The following is a 19,004-nucleotide window of genomic DNA, read 5'->3' as shown; positions in this document are numbered from 1 at the left end:
TGCATCGGGCTCCTTTCTCAGCAGCAGGGAGCCTGCTTCTCTCTCCACCTCTGCCTGCTTGTGTATTCTCTCTCTCTCTCTCTCTCTCTCTCTCACACACACACACACACACACAAATAAATAAATAAACAAAGCTCTACAGCAATCCTGAGGGCATCCCTTCACCCCTTCAATACCTTTGCATCCACCCTAGTGAGCCCTGCATTGTGGGAACCTTCTCCAGATTGTGTGTTTACATATCCTCCAAGTGCAACTTGGGCTCCCCAGAGCAGCTTGAGGTTACTCTGCATGAGAGAAAACAGGTACTTGGGACTGAGTGGATTTGCAAGTTTCTCCTTTTGAGTACCTGCAGAACATTCTTCATCTTGGTTTGCATAGCTTCGTGATGAAAGCCCAGATACATGGTAGGGAAGAGAAAACCTTCCAAATAATGGGACATGCTCTCCGCTCAAGTTCTTTATTTCTTTGCACATCTTCTTTGGCATTTCTTGCAGGACTCATGGACTCTCTCCTTTTTGTTGTTGTTGTTTTAATGAGGTTTGGTAAAGGTTAAGGTTCTGAAAGGAGGCATTAGATATAAATGTGTTTTCTTCCAGGCTACTTTTTGCCAAAAGCCAGCAGAACATCAAAGAAAACAGAAGACAGCCTCAGCAGAATATTGTAGTGGAAGGCAGAGGGCAAACATACACAGGATTAGAGAATAAGATAGAAAAAAAGTGTGAAAAATGCATGGGCAAGGCAAAGCTCTCAGTTCTTGAAATGTGTTATACATATATGTGTGTGTGTGTTTACATATATATTTTTTTTTCTTTCCCCTCCTTTCCCCCTGTACTTGCAATATGAAATTCTTGAAGCTGCCAGAGACGGTATCTGCCATACAATGAGTATTTGTGTGGATTGCATTCTGGGCCAGGGCGGCTGAGCACTCTAGTTTTGGCTAGTTAATTGGTGGTGAAAAGGAAATGCCTAGACTTGCCGAAGAGAAATTTCCCAACTGTTCCTCTTGCAGCTGGTCTACCTGAGAGTGGGTTTACAAGGCAAGATCTCGGGTAGGGGGCAGCCCCGATTACGTGGTCCCACCACTGAAACCCCGCTCCACCAAGCACTCCATGCCTGTTTCAGGAAATAAAATTCCCTTCGCTATTTTCTCTGTCTTTACCAGAGTAACAGTGTGAGTCACTGAAAAATTAACTGGGGGTCCTACCCGTTTTGCTGCCCTATACCCTTTCATAAAGAGAATTAAGAAGATAAATTTCTCTCCCTTTTAAGCAAAAGTAACATAAACAGTATTACTTGAAGGGTGGTCCAGGGGACCAGCAGCATTAGCACCACCCAAGAGCTGGTTAGAAATGTGTATTCTTGGGCCCTACCTCAGGCCTACTGAGTCAGAATCCCTGAGATGAAGACCAGCAATCTGTGTTCTAAAAATTCTCTAAGTGAGTGTTATGAACGCTGAAGTGTGAGAAGGAGTGGTGGGAGAGGAGATAACCTTTGTGTTTTGAGCCCATCCAGATAGAGCTTTCTGGATTATTCTCAGAGAGAAGAGGGCACTTGGCAAATGGTGTCCATTGGCATGGAATGCCCCAGTAGGTGACAGGACCTCTGAGGAGAGGCTGTGGGGATACCGGGAGACTGATCACCAGATGCGTGGCCTTGAGAGCGGCAGTGAGGATCCTGGTTTATGAGTTTGGCTGGAAAATGCAGACACTGCCACCAGAGCCATCCAAGTATCGGCATGCCACATGAGCTTGGGCAGTAAGCATCTTTGGGGAGACCATCATCAAGAATAGAAAGCTGGAGGTCCCTCCCCATGGTTCCTGGACTGTGTTAGCCTGGGGTTCTCAGATAATCCTAGGAAAGTGGGAATAACAGATGGGATTTTCTTCTAATTTTGGCTTGTATGGAACAAACACAATTTAGTTCACTTTCAAAAACAAATAAAAGGTACACTTGAGTATACCATAAAACCATTTGTAGGCTTAACTGTAGGAAGAAATGGTATGCAAGAAAGCATGTCAAATATGGGAAGGTCTTTTTTCTCCCATGTTTAGTAAAAATGGGGCATTCTTCTATCTGACATTCTCTGAGAACTGCCCCATCGGGGTATTTAGTAAATTCTTTCTGGTTAAACGAGCAGACAAAAAGGAAAACATATATTGTCCTTATTTGTTTCTATATGAAAATTGTTTTTGAAAGCACTTGTGGACAATAAAAGAAAATGAAAATGACATGGCTGATTGGTTTGCAGCTGACCTGCAGAAATCCACATGTGTTGTAGTAAAAAGAGGGCAGGCTTGGAGACTTGGCTTTGACTCCCAGCTCTGCCACTTACTAGCTATGTGACCTCAGACAAGGCTATATCAGGTTTCCAGGGTCTGGTTTCATCCCAACCTTGTAAGGCTTCATTTTTCGAGATTCATATAGTTCACTCTTTCTCATTATAGAGGTTCTGCTTAGATAACATCTGCCGAGTGGGCCTCCTTGACCTCCGTATTTAAAATACTCTCTATTCCCAATGCCATTGTATCATTCTGTTCTACTCAGTTTCCTTCTCAGTGTTCATCTGTGTAGTATGTTATTTATGCAATGACTTGCTGATAGTCTGGTGCCCCCTAGAAAGTAAGCTCTATGAGGACAGGAACTCTTTGTATCTTGCTCATCCGTGACCAGAGGAGTGCTTGGCAACAGGAGGCGCCCATACGTATTTGCCAAATGAATGACCTGTAAAATGGTTACAGTAGCCTAGACCTGGTGCTTGTGTAGGAATTAGGTCACCTAATCTAGGAGGGTGCACATTCGTGTCACTGCAGAGGGCACCCTGCAATGTGGTGAAGAACTTCGGCTTTGAAGTTAGACCAGGGGTTGAGAGCTGGTTCTCCTGTTGACCAGTAACAGTAAACTGGAGCAGGTTAGTTTACTTCTGTTGGCCTGTTTCTTGTCTGTAAAATGGGCTAGTAACACCTCCTCATGGGCCTGACATGAAAATTCAATAAAACAGTATCTGTGAAGGCTTGAAGTGCATAAACACGTAGGAAGGAGTAGCTGGGTGAGGGAGTGAATGGGTGAAGCTCAGGAAAGCATTTTGAAAAATGCTTTATTATGAGATGATAAATTATATTATTATAATTCTATAAAATAATGAAATAATAACATTTTATAAACTTATAGCAATATAAAATGTTATTATTCATATGATAAATAATAAGCCCCAGAAAGCCTCTTAGATGAGGTCCTCATGCTCTTGTCCCACTGGCAGAGAAACATAGCCAGTGCAGTCGCAAGGGTTACCACATCGTGTGCTGGGAAACACGGAAGGTCCACGCCTTTCCTGGCTTCGTTGTCTTGGGAAAACGTTGTTACAACCTGTGTCACATGGGGCAAGGGACACAAACCTCAGACTCTGGAGTTCATGTCAAGGAGCCGCTCTTCTGGTTCTAGTTCTGTCACTAATCAGCTTTGTAATTCTGGCAAGGAATATCCTCCAGATTCCAGGTTATTTATCTTCAAAATGAGAATGAAGGCATAGAAATAGACGATCGTGAAGGCTTTTCTCAGTTGTGAACATGCCATTAACTTATTTCGTTTCTTATAGCTCATCTAGAATGATTTTTTATCTCCTGGGCTCCCTTCTAACCATAGTGTGGATGTGGGTACCTACCCATGGATACCCTGCCTAATCCTCACACATCCTGAAAACCCCAGAACATCTCAGGTCTTCATTCCTTCTGCATGACTTTTATTAAGATGTCTTATTGAAACTGCACATGGGAGGGGTGCCTGGGTGGCTCGGTCGGTTGAGCCTCGAACTCTTGATTTTGGCTCAGGTCATGATCTCAGGGGTGAGATCGAACCCCTGATGGGCTCTGCACTGGGTGAGGAAACTGCTTGAGATTCTCTCTCTCCCTTTCCCTCTGCTCATCCCCTGCCCACTTTCGTGTGCAGGCTTTCTCTCAAAACAAACAAACAAACAAACAAACAAACAAAGAAATTGTGCATTGAAAGTAGTGAAGCTGTTATCATTCCATTTCCAGCTCTACTAATACTAGGAGGACGTTGAAATATTGACATTGTTAGGAAGACAAAGAGAGGTTTTCCCTTTTTTCTTTTGTTATATGAAGTTTTATTCCATGAGAAAAAATATTTAAATATATAAAATATAAAACATAAAAATACAGTATTTGTATTTTTAAATATAAATTTATAAATTTACATATAAATAAAATATAAGTATATATTTATATTTATACAAATATGTATTTGTATAAATATACAAATATAGTACATTTGTATATGTACTATACAAGTAAAATATATAAATATAAAATTTATATATAAGTAAAATATATATAAATATTAAATATATAAACATACAAATTTTGTAAAAGGAATCGTTGGAACTAGGAAGTCAGAGTGGGAGACATGGCCCAAATGGACTTCGAATCAACCCTTAAGTTTGTTTCAAATGCTTCCGTACTATCTCAGTGGGAATAAAAGGAAATTAAAAGAGTGCCTGTAACATGTCTTATAAAAGAAGTTTTTGAAAAGGAGGAATTTTGAAAAGATCTCCTTAAGCTCCCCATCTGCCGGACTATTTTCAACTCAGAACACAAAGTGCTCTGCATGGAAGGCTTCCGGGCTGACCACGAGCTCTTCTGGCAACGGATGGAGAAATCCTGTGGAATCCAGGTCCTGCTGGGGCTTCTGGAATGGACCTCTGGCCCTTCTAAGCTGCAAGTCTCAGCTCCTGGTTTCGCTGATGCCCTCCCCTGAGGACACCAGCTTTACTCCTGAGCCGTAACAATACCAAGGTCCTCCATGGCTTTGTGGAAACAGAGAAGTTACTTCCTTGAATTGATTTTCCCCCTCCACTCCTCCAGCTCGATCACTGCCTGAATCACATAAACGTATTTATTACTCCAGAGCACAATCCCAATATTCGTACAAAAGGATCCCTGATTTATTATTTATGCAATCCTACCTTTCCACTGACATCAAAATTTCGGATCTTTCATTTGTCTTTCCATTTGCATCAAAAGTTATTATATATATTTTTCTCCCCCCACCACCAGAATCTTGAGTTTATGATCATAAGAGATTGCAGAGGGGGGAAACACTTCAAAAGCAGGTTGATGAAGTGATTGTATCTGTAAAGAACCAGCATAATGTTCCATGTCGCATGGTTACCCAGTGTTAATGTGTGTACTGATGAGCACCAAGGTGATAGAGGTCCTTTTTTAAAATGAGATAGGAGACTCAATAGAGCATTTTAATGCAGCCTCATCTCACTCATCCTCAATTATTAGGGCTACATTCACTACTGTTTTTAAAAAATGTGCATGCAAATGGCATCATTAGTCTATAATTAATGCTGCTTGTCCCTGGGAGCTCTGCAGTGGCCTCTGGGTGATGTGAAGGACACTGTCTGTGCTGTCTGCCCTGTGTTCTCACTACTGTTATTTACTGTGTGCAGTGAGCGTGGGCATTACATGGGCTTCTGTTCCCTGTCAGGCTTCAGTGCTCCCTTCCAGTGAGCACGCAATAAAGGCAAATTTAAAGGAATCCTAGTGTTCCAAAGAGGTCAAAATAAGTGCTCAGAGAGCATTTTACACTTTTCTTGTGCACATCGGATGCCTTGCTAAGTGCCTTCCTGTATAGAATTGAATCAGGGCTGTTGTCCATTTTGGGGAGGAAAGTGTCCATCCACAAACAAAAGCTCACACTTATTAGCATATGATTTTGCATATGATTCACATGTTAATGGTCTAATGTCAAAACATGCAGTTATCTACCTGTCCCTGTTCCTTCCCCTCCATTGTCAGGACAGGCTGATTAGTCTTATTAAAATTAACTCTTGGGTTTCTCCAGCCTCAATGGCAGCAAAATGAAAAGCTGCCAGATGATGACAGAAGAGGTTGTTAGATTCTACTGCTCTGATTCTACCGGGAGGTCTGTCATGTTGTTGGGAACAAGCTTAAGTGAAGAAGTCAGGTGCGCGGATGAAATTCTCAGTGTGTGTGATGGGAGATTGATTGTTCTTTATCTTGGTCTCCAAGCCCAGAAAACTTTTTCCTTCTCATAGCCCCGAAGCTCCAAACAACAGCTATTTGAATGTTCTGTTACTTATCCCCTCCAAATGGACTTATTTTAAACAAAAAAACAAATAAGTCTGTGATCCAATATATGAGAGGTGCTCGTATTTCTATGCAGCTAAATATTTCAGATGCTTAGGAATGAAAAGAAATGAAAGGAAGTACATATCAAGTAGGAAAATTTAATGAAGTGCGTATTTGTCCAAGGAGGTCATCCTAGACATCATTTTGATGGGGAGAATGAAGGTTTGTTAGCAAAAGGTATTTTCTCCAAATTAGTAGCAGAGAGAGACACTGCATCTGGAAATACTTGCTAATAAGGGTGAGATGTTTGATTTCGGAGTCCAATTAACTCAGAAGTGTGACTGTAGCTCTCTGGTCTCGTTAGATCTTGTACATGCAACCCCCCTCCCCATACACACACACTCCTCTCTGATCATTTACAGAATTATTTAGGGAAAATGGCAATGTTTGTATACTATTGCTAAGAGATTTAAGGTTATTGTTATCTAAGTGCTCTGTGAGAAACAGGAGGAGATATAATGAAATCCCTGCCCTCAATTCAACTATGATCTAGCCAGGAAGACAAGTCAAATTCCTATGAAAATGTAACTAAAATTTTACAGACCACACATGCATAAGAGTCAAAGGAAGGAAGTAATGGTGTTAGGGAGGTTCTTCATGAGTCTCAGGAGACAACAAAGACAATTATATTATCATTCATTTGTCCATTTACTCTGCTAATATTTATTAAGGGTCTAGGTATTAGGCACTATGCCTGGTGCTGGTTATAAAGCACTGAGTGGGGCACAGTTCCTGTTTCCTGATTCAATAATCAGTAATAAATCCTTTAATTTGTGTAGTATGGAAGGGTTTATGGAACTCTTCTTGTATTTGATATTTAACTGTATAATCAACACAACCTTAAGATAATGATATTTATTACCCTTATTTTTGATGAAAATATTTTCAGAGAGGGAAATGAAGGTGTAAAACCCCACAGAAATCAGGTGACTGAGGCAGATTTGAACTCTCCTTTTCTGATTTCAGGTCCTTCACTATCTCCAAGTATACAAAGTAGAATAATCTAACTGGAATGAAGCTTTCATGTATAGGAAAAGTAAGAAAGGTACTTAGAGAATTTGCTAAGACAAAGACTGCACAAACTTTTCAAGAGTAGGCTAAGAAATTTGACAAAGGGAACCAGTAAATTTTGAATGAAGAAACCTTAGTAAAGAGAGTAATACCTTAATAAACATGAATTCTATGATGGTACACAGAGCTAGGGCAGGATGTAGAAATTTTTGGCAAAAAATTAGCCACAATCCCACCACAAAGTAACAACACAGTTTACCCTAACATTGATTGAGCAGAGCTGGCCTTCATGGCTAGAGGCTGTCAGAGAATGGGGAAAAGGAGCAAAGATGATAATGCTTATTGAAAAATAATTGGAATATTGATGACTGCTTGGATATGAAATTATTGAAAATGGTAAGAATAAAGTCAGTGTCCACTATACACAAGTAAGTTCAAAATGAATTAAAGAGATAAATTGAGACCTGAAGCCATAAAAATCCTAGAAGAGAGCATAGGCAGTAACTTTGACATCAGTCATAGAAACTTCTTTCTGGATATGCCTCCTGAGAAACAAAAGCAAAAGTAAATTATTGGGACTACTTCAAAATAAAAAGTTTCTACACAGTGAAGGAAATAATCAATAAAACTAAAAGACAACTAATGGGATGGGAGAAGATATTTGCAAATGGCATATCTGATAAAGGGTTAGTTTCTAAAATATGTAAAGAACTTAAAAAACTCACACCCCAAAAACAAATAATCCAATTTAAAAATGGGCAGAAGACATGAACAGACATTTCTCCAAAGAAGACATACAGATGCCCAAAAGACACATGAAAAGATGTTCAACATCACTCATCATCAGGAAAATGCAAATCAAAACTACAATAAAATATCACTTCACAACCTGTCAGAGTGGCTAAAATCAAAAACACAAGAAACAGCAAGTGTTGGCAAGGATGTGGAGGAAAAGGATTTCCATGGCACTTATGCACTGTTGATGGGAATGCAAACTGGTACAGTCAATGTGGAGAATAGTATGGAGGCTCCTCATAAGGTTAGAAAGAGAATTCTCTTATGATCCAGCAATCACTCTACTGGGTATTTACTCAAAGACTGCAAAAACACTAATTCAAAGGAATGTATGCATCACTATGTTTCGGGCAGCATTATTTACAATAGCCAAGGTATGGAATCAGCCCAAGTGTCCATCAACTGATGAATGGATAAAGAAGAGGTGATATGTACATATGCAATGGAACATTATCAGCCATAAAAAAGAATGACATCTTGCCATTTGCAACAATATACAGAGCTAGAGTATTATGCTAAGTGAAATAAGTCAGTCAGAGAAAAACAAATATCATACAATTTCACTCATGTGGAATTTCAGAGACCATAACAGGAAAAGGGGCATAAAAATGAGAGAGACAAATCAAGAAACAGGTTCATAACTATAGAGAACAAACTGATGGTGGCCAGAGGGGAGGGGCATGGGGGATGGATGAAACAGGTGATGGAAATTAAGGAGTGCCCTTGTCTTGATGAGCACTGAGTGTTGTATGGAAGTACTGAGCTACTATATTGTACACCTGAAGCTAATATTACCCTGTCTGTTCACTAACTGGAATTAAAATAAAAACTTAAAAAAATAAAGTCAATGTCTAAATTTTGAACTTGAGAAGTTGAGAATCATAGTTGTCCTACTGTAAAAAAGGAAAAAGAAGGAGCACTTGGCAGGAATCTTATCTCAGGGTAGATGATATGTTTAGTCTTGGAGTGTGGAAAAAGAAACGATATTGTAATTCTCAATAGATAACTCACAGTTGTCAGCTGATGTTGAATCCTGGGGTTCAGAGGAGAGGATTAGAAATACAGATTTGGGAAACTTGTTCAGAGAGAGCATAATTCCCACAGTGGAAACCTTTCTGCTAGGTGAGATCCATAGGAAATGTGGACAGTGAAATGAAGAGAGAGCTGAGGACTGAATGAACATTGTCCAATCAACCTGGCTTTTTGATGAATAATTTTCCTTTTTTGGATTGATCCTCAGTCTTTCAGAAATGCCAGCTTAGCTAATGTTATGCCTCTGCATGTTTCAAGTAGCTAATGAATATAGTCCTGGATAAAGGGGTCATCATAAGCAATATCACTTCTCCTGGATCATCTGGGATTTATCTCTGGGCCAAAAGCTGTTAAGTGCTGATTTAAGAGCCTGGAGGTAGAATCAGGATACACCCTAATAATAGATAGGGTGACTGTGTTATAATAAGAATTCACATTTGATCTTGTCCCTGGTTCCTGTCACAGATCTCCTAAAATGTTTGAAATCTTCTGCGTGATAACAGTGTTTTTTGTGTGCTAATGAGATCCCTCCTGGCTGGGACCCGTAGATAGCTTCTGGATGAGGACTGGTTACCAGAAAGACCACGCTGTGATTAGAAATTTGGATAGTTTAGCATCTAACCTGCCCATGTTTGGGGAGAAGAGAGGGCTGAAGATTGAATTCAGTTACCAAAGACCAATGATTTAATTAATCATGCTACATAATGAAACTTCCATAAAAACTCTTGAACAATGGAGTTTGGAGAGGTTGGTTGATGAAGACATCAGTGAAAAAGCTGGGTAGATATTGCGTCTGAAGAGGGCATGGAATTTCTGTGCCCTCCCTCATCCCCATACTTGCCAAGGGCATCTCTTCCTTTTGCCTCTTCAGGGTTGAATACTTTATAATAAATCAGTAACAGTAAGTAAAAACACTTCTGTGAATTCTGTGAGTCACTCTATTGAATAATCAAAGCCGAAAGGGAAGTGGTGAGAACCCCTGGTTTTTGGTCAGTCTGGCAGAATGATAGTAGCCTGGGCACCCCACTGCCACTTGTGTCTGAGGTGGGAGCTGTCTTCTGAGACTGAATTTTACCTATGAGGTCTGATGGTCACCCCAGGAAGTGTTGAAATTGAATTGAATTGTTGGACACCCAACTAGTGAGAGACTCAAAGCATTAATTGGTGTTTTGTAAAGATACCATGTATTTGGTGTCTGGGGCCAGGGCTGGGGGGTACCTTCTAGAGTTCTGGAGAGAGCAGAGCTGATCAGTAATATTCACCAGTTCCAGGAATTCACCATTCTTGGCTCTCTGTCCTGACCAATGGAAGTGTTTATCTGGCTTTTAGTCATGAATGTCACCTTTTTCAACAATATGCAGTGTTGTATGGAATTCACATAGAATGATGATTAGAACTTCACACACACAAAAAGGTCTCTGATAATAGGTTCTAGTAAAATGTGTGATGGCAGAGCCCATTCTGAGGAAAAGGAACAAAAATGTAGTTTGAAGATATAGAGACCAGATGGACCCATCACTTGTCTGAAAAGCACTGATAAAGAAGAAAGGAGTTCCATGGCCCAATGGTCTGGGGGCATCCTCGATTCAGCCAGGGGTTACTTGGGTCTCCTCCATAGGGAGTCTGGTCATCCTGCCTCAAGCATATGGTTGAGAGCAATATCGATTGCTAAGAAATGACTTGATCAAGCATGGGAAATAAATCATAATTAGAGATTGTAATAGGTATGGAGGAGCAGGAAGGTGTGCGAAGATGTTTAAAAAACTAAAAAAAAAAAAGAAGAAAGAAAGAAAGAAAGAAAGAAAGAAAAAGAAAAAAGAAAAAAAAAAGAAATATTTTTAACTTGTAAGTGGTGGACATCAGTTCCAACCCACAGGATTTGTGTACAGGTGGGAAGGGCATAGAGATTGTCCAAATGAACCTGCTTATTTTACGAGAAAGCTGAAGTGGCTCTTCTGGATCTCAGGCTAGATACCAGCAGGCAGGGACAGAGCCTGGACCCTCAGTCCCACACTTTTATCCTTCTCCTTCTCCCCACTGCCTTCCCAATTTTGTGTGTGGCCACCATACTGCAGGCCTATCTTCCCAATCTTGCCATCCCTCTGCTTTCTGCCACGGTGTTTCCTATGCTGGTCCTACTCTTTCTCTTCTCTGTGTTGTGTGCTATCCTTCCCTTGAGATTGATTACAAATGTCCTGTTCCCCATGAAGATTTCCTTGAAGACCCTCCTACAGCTCTCTCTCCTGCTGAGGTCTCACAGCTCACTGACTCATGCTTGTTTTGTCCTTATTTATGGGCTGTTCTGAATGTCTGGCCAGACAGAGAACTCTGTCGCAAGGGATGTGCCTTATACACATTTACGTTATCCACACAATCTACTGCATCTTTCCAATTAATCTTTGTTTCCTTTTTCCTAAAGAGTTTATTTATTTATAGAGAGAGCGAGAGAATGCACAAGCTGGGGAGAGAGGCAGATGGAGAGGGAGAAGCAGACTCCCTGTGGAGCAGGGAGCCTGACGTGAGGCTGCATCCTCGGACCCTGAGATCATGACCTGAGCTGAAGGCAGGCACCCAACCACTGAGCCACCCAGGTGTCCCACTAAGAGTCTGCATGGGTCAGGAATTGAACCCGGGCCTCCTGCGTGGCAGGAGAGAATTCTACCACTGAGCCACTAAGTCTGGGCTTCAATTTCTATATATATATATATATTTTTTTTTTCTTCATGATGCTTTTGGTCTAACTGGACTGAAGGTTTTAGCACCAGTGAACTGGAGGGAACTGTTTCCTCCTTTGTGCGCGTCTTCCTGAATCACTGCCCACGTAGCTCTGTGTTACAGAAAATAAAACACATGTGGGCAATGATAACAAGAAGTGAAGAATAAACACCAATAGTTTGAATTGAAGATGAAGTTAATTTAAAACTCAATTATCGGGGACTTCTTCAAGACAGAGGGTGTGACTTAAGTTAATAAACTTCTCATAACGGGCATTCCTGAAATGGAAAGGCTTTTTCTCACACTGAACATCCTTTATTGACCCTTCTGTGGGCTGTATTCAGAGTCAGAACTAAAAAATCCAGTGGGCTTAATTCCCAGGAGTGTTTCAACACTGGAAACGGCCTTTTGTGGAGGAAGAACAAAGCTACTAATCTGATTGGTTTTAGGAGCACCCGGAAGGCCCTCTCCCCACCCATTCCCTCCAACCCTGAAATAACAGTTCTCACCCGACAAATACAAATACTACTGGGGCACCTGGGTGGCTCAGGCCATTGAGCACCTGATTCTTGGTTTCAGCTCAGTTCATGATCTCAGGGTTGTGAGATCGAGCCCCACATCTGCTTCAGATTCTCTCCCTCTGCCCTTCCCCTGGCTTGTGTGTTCTCTCTCTCTTTCTTTCTCTCTCATTAATCAATCAATCTTAAACAGATAATAATAATAATAATAGGAATAATATTAAAAAGTTTTAATAGTGTCAAAAGACCTAAAACTTTACATAGAAAATGATAGAGAAAATTTACATTACATACCCCTCTGAGAGGTAATACATTGACTTAAGTTAAAGCTACTTTAAGAGAGAGGGTGAGAGAAGACACAAAGGAGCTCTGTAATTTGAAAGGTGGTAGGGGAGGAAGAAGCCTGAGCTACAGTAGATGGGCTGGACAGGGCTGCTGAAAGACCAAGAGAAAATTCAACACACTTGATACCCTTGCCCTCCTTACTGAGGTCCATTGAGGATGACAGAAGGATTCTTGGTCTTCAACTCTCACTTCCAAGTTTCTTACAAAAAGTAAATAAATCTGCTTCATAGAACCTGGCTCTTTGTAGAACCAAGCCCAGTGATTTCTAGGCTTGGAAAATTTTCCCCAATACAAGTCCGGATCTTGAGACTGTGGTCTGATTTTCAACCATGAGAGTAAAAACAGATTTTCCTATTCTTAAAGTTAATTTCTGGATTACTTGACTAAGTCACTTTAAAGTGAGGCACTGAGTAATCTCTTAAAGAGAGAAGTAACAAAGACTCCTTTTTTTTTTTTTATTTCCTGAGTCAGTAAAGGATTTAAAATCCCAATTTAAATCCAAAGATAATGTAGATACCCAGGGACTGGAAAGGTAAGAAGGATGCCCCATTCTCACATCTTCCTCCGTGGTAAATGGCTTCGTTATAATACTCCACTGATGTGAGCACAAATTTGAAGTTTAACCATCTTCAGATAGCAGGAGGCAGTGCAAGGCTCAGATACAGGAGGCCATGTGGAAAGGAACGCAGAACCACCCCAGAGCTCCTAAGAGCATCAGCCATCTCTGTTCACCAATTTCGTGACATGAGAACAATCTTGACCAATGTTGACCATTTTTTTTTAAACGTCTGTGAAGCTATAATCCTTCTGGGACTAGACCATGCCATCTCTCTGACCTGACAAGCTCAAACAGGTTATCCAGGAAGATCCCTCATATTAATGCCTTCATAAGAATTAGGTTCTTAAAAAAAATAATAATAATAAAAAAAGTTCAGTTCTTTTAAAAAAATGTTCCAAAATTGTCTTTCTTTTATCTTTTCCTTCTAGCAAGTGTCTTTGGTCATAGTTTGAATTACAGTTGCATAGGTTTTATTTTGTTTTTTTCAAAATAATTAGAACCTTCTATTTCCTTCTCTGACTGGGCTTCCCACATTTTGTCTGTCCCCTCGCAAAGAACCACTTGGAGGAGCATTGTCTTGGGGCTTCCTCCCCTTCTCTGCCTTGTCCCAGACACATCTGTGGGCACTCCGTCCTCCTTTAAACCTGCCCACTAACCGAGCCTTCCCCTGGAGGAGTTATCCCCCTCCAACTCCACATTCTTCCTCGGTGGTTGACTATGACGGGGAAAATAGGCGTACGAAGCATTTTGCATTCTCTGGATGTACCACACAGTAATTCTGCTGTCTGAAAACTCTGTAATGTCAATAATTGATGCACTTGAGAAGTGGTAATTAAATTAGTTAATTATGCTGGTAAAATTACATGCAATTATGTGACTGCAGGGTATGTTTAGTAAATTAGGCTTTCCCATACTCAGTACATATTGTGGTGCCAATTTTGTTCCTTGATGATTAGGTAGCTTTTGATACTTCTTAATTGATTTAATACCTGGATCTTCATTAGCCCTTGATTGCTATGCTATGTACGTCTGACATTTTTTTCTCTCTGATATTTTACTGAGATCGTACATCAGGGGAAAATATATGTGCATGCTTGGGAGTGATACACGTATATGTGTGAATATATTCACATGTTTCTCGTTGACAATGTTTAGATGTTGAAATACCACCTCCCCCGTGGCTCTCCCACCTTCTGAGAGAGGTCATCCTAAAAGTTGACTCAAATAGAATCCAGGAGCTTAACTCTTCTTGGACACTCTGAAAAAACAAAAACAAAAACAAAAAAAAACACCTTCTGAAATATCAATATAGGTAGTACAGGCCAGTAATAGAACCAGAATAGCAGAATTTTTAGGAAAGTGAATCATTTTTATGTCTCTACACATAAAATTTTAAAAAGATCCTTTATCTATGAAGAATTAACTGAAAAGTTATACATAGTAGGAATGGCAAAGCGGTCATTTGACCTTTAGAGGGGCATAGTTCATTATAGACTTCTCAGGTGCATTAGGATATCTCCATGGAGTGACGAGAGTGAAGGGGACCGTTAGCACTATGGGTGGAGTTCACGGTTGGAGCTTCTTGGTTCAAGATTTTGAATGACCAAGAGCCAGAAGGGAGCCTGGTAATTGCTTGGTTGACTTTGCATACGTAATAGGTGAAGAAATGAAGGTCCCATTGAATGCTTTGCGGGTGTCCTCACAGAGAAGCAGTGACTAGGTGGGGTCCAGAATTCAGGTCTTCTGCCTCTTTGGCTAGTGGTAATATACCACACACTATCACTGTATTTTTTCCAATTTTGTCAATTTCCTGTCAATGACTCTACACCTTTGTATTGCCTTTACTTAGACAGAGACTAGCCACATTTTCAGAAGAGCCCCTTCTTTTTTAAAAGATTTTATTTATTTATTTGACAGAGAGATCATGAGTAGGCCGGGGGGGGGGGGAGCAGGCTCCCCGCTGAGCAGAGAGCCCGATGCTGGGCTTGATCCCAGGACTCTGAGACCATGACCTGAGCCGAAGGCAAAGGCTTTAACCCACTGAGCCACCCAGGCACCCCAGAAGAGCTCCTTCTTAAACTATAACCTAAGAGTCAGGAGGCGACTTAAGTTACTTAAAAGAAAACATATCAATTGTAATTATCTGTCTGTCTTGGGGAATCAGAAACTTAGATTTTTCTGTTTGCTTATTTCTTAAGAAGTCAGTTCAACTGCCAGCATCTGCAACTTCTATATTCTATGTCTCATCCATAATGTAAACAGCTAGGCACCCCTAATGTGGAGGAAGTTTCTGGAGAAGAAAGTAGTCTTATCAGTGCTGGAAGGAATGGACAAGTTTGCCCACTACTGGGGGGTCCTTTTGTCCCTCTGAAGCCAGAGAGGCAGACAGACAGCCACAGAGCCTCTGCTGGTCCATGATTATCTGGAAAACTTAATTTCTGAAATAAATAACCAAAGACCACTCATTATATCGTTCACAGTTTTTTTTTTTTTTCTTTTTCTTTTCTTTCCCCTTTGGATCCTTCAGTAGATGAAAAGGCATATTAAAAATAAAGGATAATCATTTTCATTTATGTAGCGCTGTACACTTTCTTCATCTGTGTGGATTTTTACATATATCCAGCAGTGAGAGAGCACAAGAAGTAGTCCCATTCCATAGATTCTTTTGAATCTAACCCAGAAATTTAGCCATATTTGAATAGGGAATAGATGCCTAGAATCAGTGAACCTTTTTAAGTAAGGACTAGTGAAATTTAGTTCTTCTTGTGTTTTGTGAATTCAGACTCTTGAGGAAACCTGCCTCAGATCTCTTCGAGGAAGCTTTCCCTAATTCCCTCCAGGCTGTAGAAAGTCATTTCATAATTCCATAATATCTGTGTATGTTTCCATCACCGCATTTCTTCTTTGTTTTATGTTTGTCTGGTCACACATATACACATGATACTAGATGGTGAAATTCTTTTTTGTCTTTGATGATTTATTTATAATTACAGAGAAAGAGAGAGAGAGAGAGCGCGCACATGTACGCGTGCATGAATGAGTGGGGGAGGGGGCCTGTGGTCAGAGGGAGAGGGAGACAAGCAGACTCACAGCTGAGTGGGGAGCCCGATGCAGGGCTCGATCCCAGGACCCTGAGATCATGACCTGAGTTGAAATCAAGAGTCGGACTAATGGAATGAACCACCCAGGTGCCCCTAGATGATGAAATTCTTCACTGGAGATGTTCTGGTTGGTTTGCTTTCTGGCATTAACTTTCAGTCTACTGCTGTTCTATGCTCAGTGCCTAGTCCCTAGTTGTTGAATGATGAATAAGTGAATATTGGCCTAAAATCAACATTCTTATTATCATCAGGTGACATTTAAACTCTTACGTCTGCACTTTCTCCTTAACAGGCACAAATATGTATGAAGACTGGCCACGAAGTTTTTGTTGTACTTTACACCACGTGCTCTAGATATTTGAGTATATTTTTCCATTTTTTTTTAAAGCTCATACCTATTAGAATATAAACTGAAAATGCTTGTGGTCATTAGGTTGAAAATTTTTATCTTACTGACTTAAAATTTGACATTAACTCTTCTGGTTCTATCAGCTCCAAATGATACACGATCTTTAACATGATTATCAAATGTATTCTAGTCACACAGAAGCATTGGTTTAAGACACCAAATGCATTTAAATCTCTTTCTCTGTGTCTTACAAGAATAACTCTAGGTATGTATTTTCATGTTTTCCATGGAAATTAATGGGAACACAGTTGGAAGACGAGTAAAACAAAGAAATCTTTGTTAATTCTTAGAGATAGTGTGAGGATTGAGGTAACAGGGAGGTATCATGGAGGAAACAGGAGGACGCTGGGGAATTAGAGGAGGCACTAGCAGAGCATTGATGGAAATCCTGCTGCTTCCCATTAGCCCTGCCAAGAAGCAGGGAATAACACCACCTGTCTGTCTGGCGGCCATAGGTACGTACGCGTAGTTCATGGTTTTTGCTCTCCAGATTTCAAGATTTAGATTGGAGCCCCAACTAGTTAAATCAACAGGTGTAAAACAAAAGGTCTTGAAGAAAAAAATCACCCTGAACATGGCTGTGTGGGGAAGAGGAAGGGCAACCGAGAGTTCTCTCCAGGACGCTTATGGGTTTCATAAGGGGCTTCTTGTTGAAAAGCCTTTCTTGGCCCCTGGGCTTCTGCAAAGCCAGCAAGCTATCCTGTAAGCTGGCATTCTGCCATTAGAACAGATGGCTGGCAGCGGAGGCAGCAAAGAGACCATGTAGGAGCATCACAAGCGAGTACGGAGGGCGGGCTCTCTAGGCATGAGTCTGCTGTCTGTCTGTCTCTCCGTTAGTTAGCCCTGAGCTCCTGAACAAAGTGGGGATTGGGAATACTTCCATCTAGATCTTTGTCCATGACTCACTTCAGGCAGAAATGCCAGCATTTCTTATTTGTGTTTTAGTATTGAGTTTCCTACTCCAGCTCCGGTGTGTGTAAGTGCGTGGGATATTGTAAGCCGGTGATGGAAAAGATGCAGATGAAGCCATTAGTGTTTCCAGTTTGCTCATCCTTTCCCATTCATCCTGAGTTGCTCTTGTCAAACTCATCTCCTGAGGCGCAGCTTGGATCATATCTCATCTTCCCCAAAACTTCTGGTGAGAATAGCGATGATGATGAAGATGAAGACTTTGACAATGACGATGATGTTGATGACAATAGTGGTAGCGGCTACTATTTGTTAAACACTTACTGTGCACATCATCTTCTTACTTCATAGGCAACCGGGGCTCAGAATCTAGCTTCCCAGGGAAAGTCACACAGCTATTCAGTGTCCGAGCTCACATCTGTACCTACATCTGTCCGCCTCTAGAGTGATTACCATAACAGCTATACCCAGCGTATGCAAATATAAACAAACTCATCCATATACTCACTGAAAATTTCTTAAATGTCACCAACTTATAATTTGAGAAGAGAGAAACTCTTAATTTAACTCGAAGTTTAATTTTAAAAGTTTTTTTTAGTTTTGATACGTTTCTCTGTTTTTTAACTTGATTAGGAGAACATTTGCTCTGAGAAACTGGATTCCAGTTAATGAGGACCAATTAAACCATGAGACTTTGCAAAGTACTAGAGTAACTCTGTGATGCGCTAAGTAGCTTGGCATAAAGGACACCACCCTTCTTACCTATTTCAAGAAACTGCCAGAGAGTCTGTGTTTAATCAGGTGGAATTTCTGTTTGCTATTGGTTGCCTGTGATTTTACATAGGGGGTCAAATAAGAAAGAAGAAACAAAGATTGGTTGGTTTGTTTCTTCTAGAGGCTAACTGAGGGTCCAGCATGTGTCTTTCCCATTTCCCAATCCCTTTTTTAAAAAAAGGTGTATGTTTAACCTGAATCTCTTTTAGTACTTCTTATTCCCAAAAAAGAAAGGCAGTTGCTTCATATACTTGAACATAATTACTTTCTTTCTGTCAGTTAGCTCTTGCTGCATGACAAGTAGCCACAGAAATCTAAGTGACGTACAAAATAAGCATTCCTTCTCCTGGAGTGGAGGGTAGACAGACCCATGACTGACCATGGCCGCTGTAAGCAGATATAGGGTCACATTATCTCTTTTCCTCCAGCTAGAGTCAGTAGTTAGCTTGGGCAAGTGTATTTATACACACACACACACACACACACACACACACACACACATATATTTTTTAAGTTCTCTTAACAATGGCAGAAGTGCAAAAAGACAGCCCAACAGTCCCTCAAACCTTTTAAAAAGGCTGGTCCTTTCACTTCCATTAACATTCCATTGGCAAAGGCAAGACCCACAATCAAACCCGAAGTGAGGAAGTATCTTTGCTTTTT

The sequence above is a fragment of the Enhydra lutris genome, unplaced genomic scaffold (assembly GCF_002288905.1).
Source record: "Enhydra lutris kenyoni isolate GAN:26980312 unplaced genomic scaffold, ASM228890v2 scaffoldscaffold48, whole genome shotgun sequence".
NCBI classification, from domain to species: Eukaryota; Metazoa; Chordata; class Mammalia; order Carnivora; family Mustelidae; genus Enhydra; species Enhydra lutris.
Note: the sequence above shows the minus strand (reverse complement) of the source record.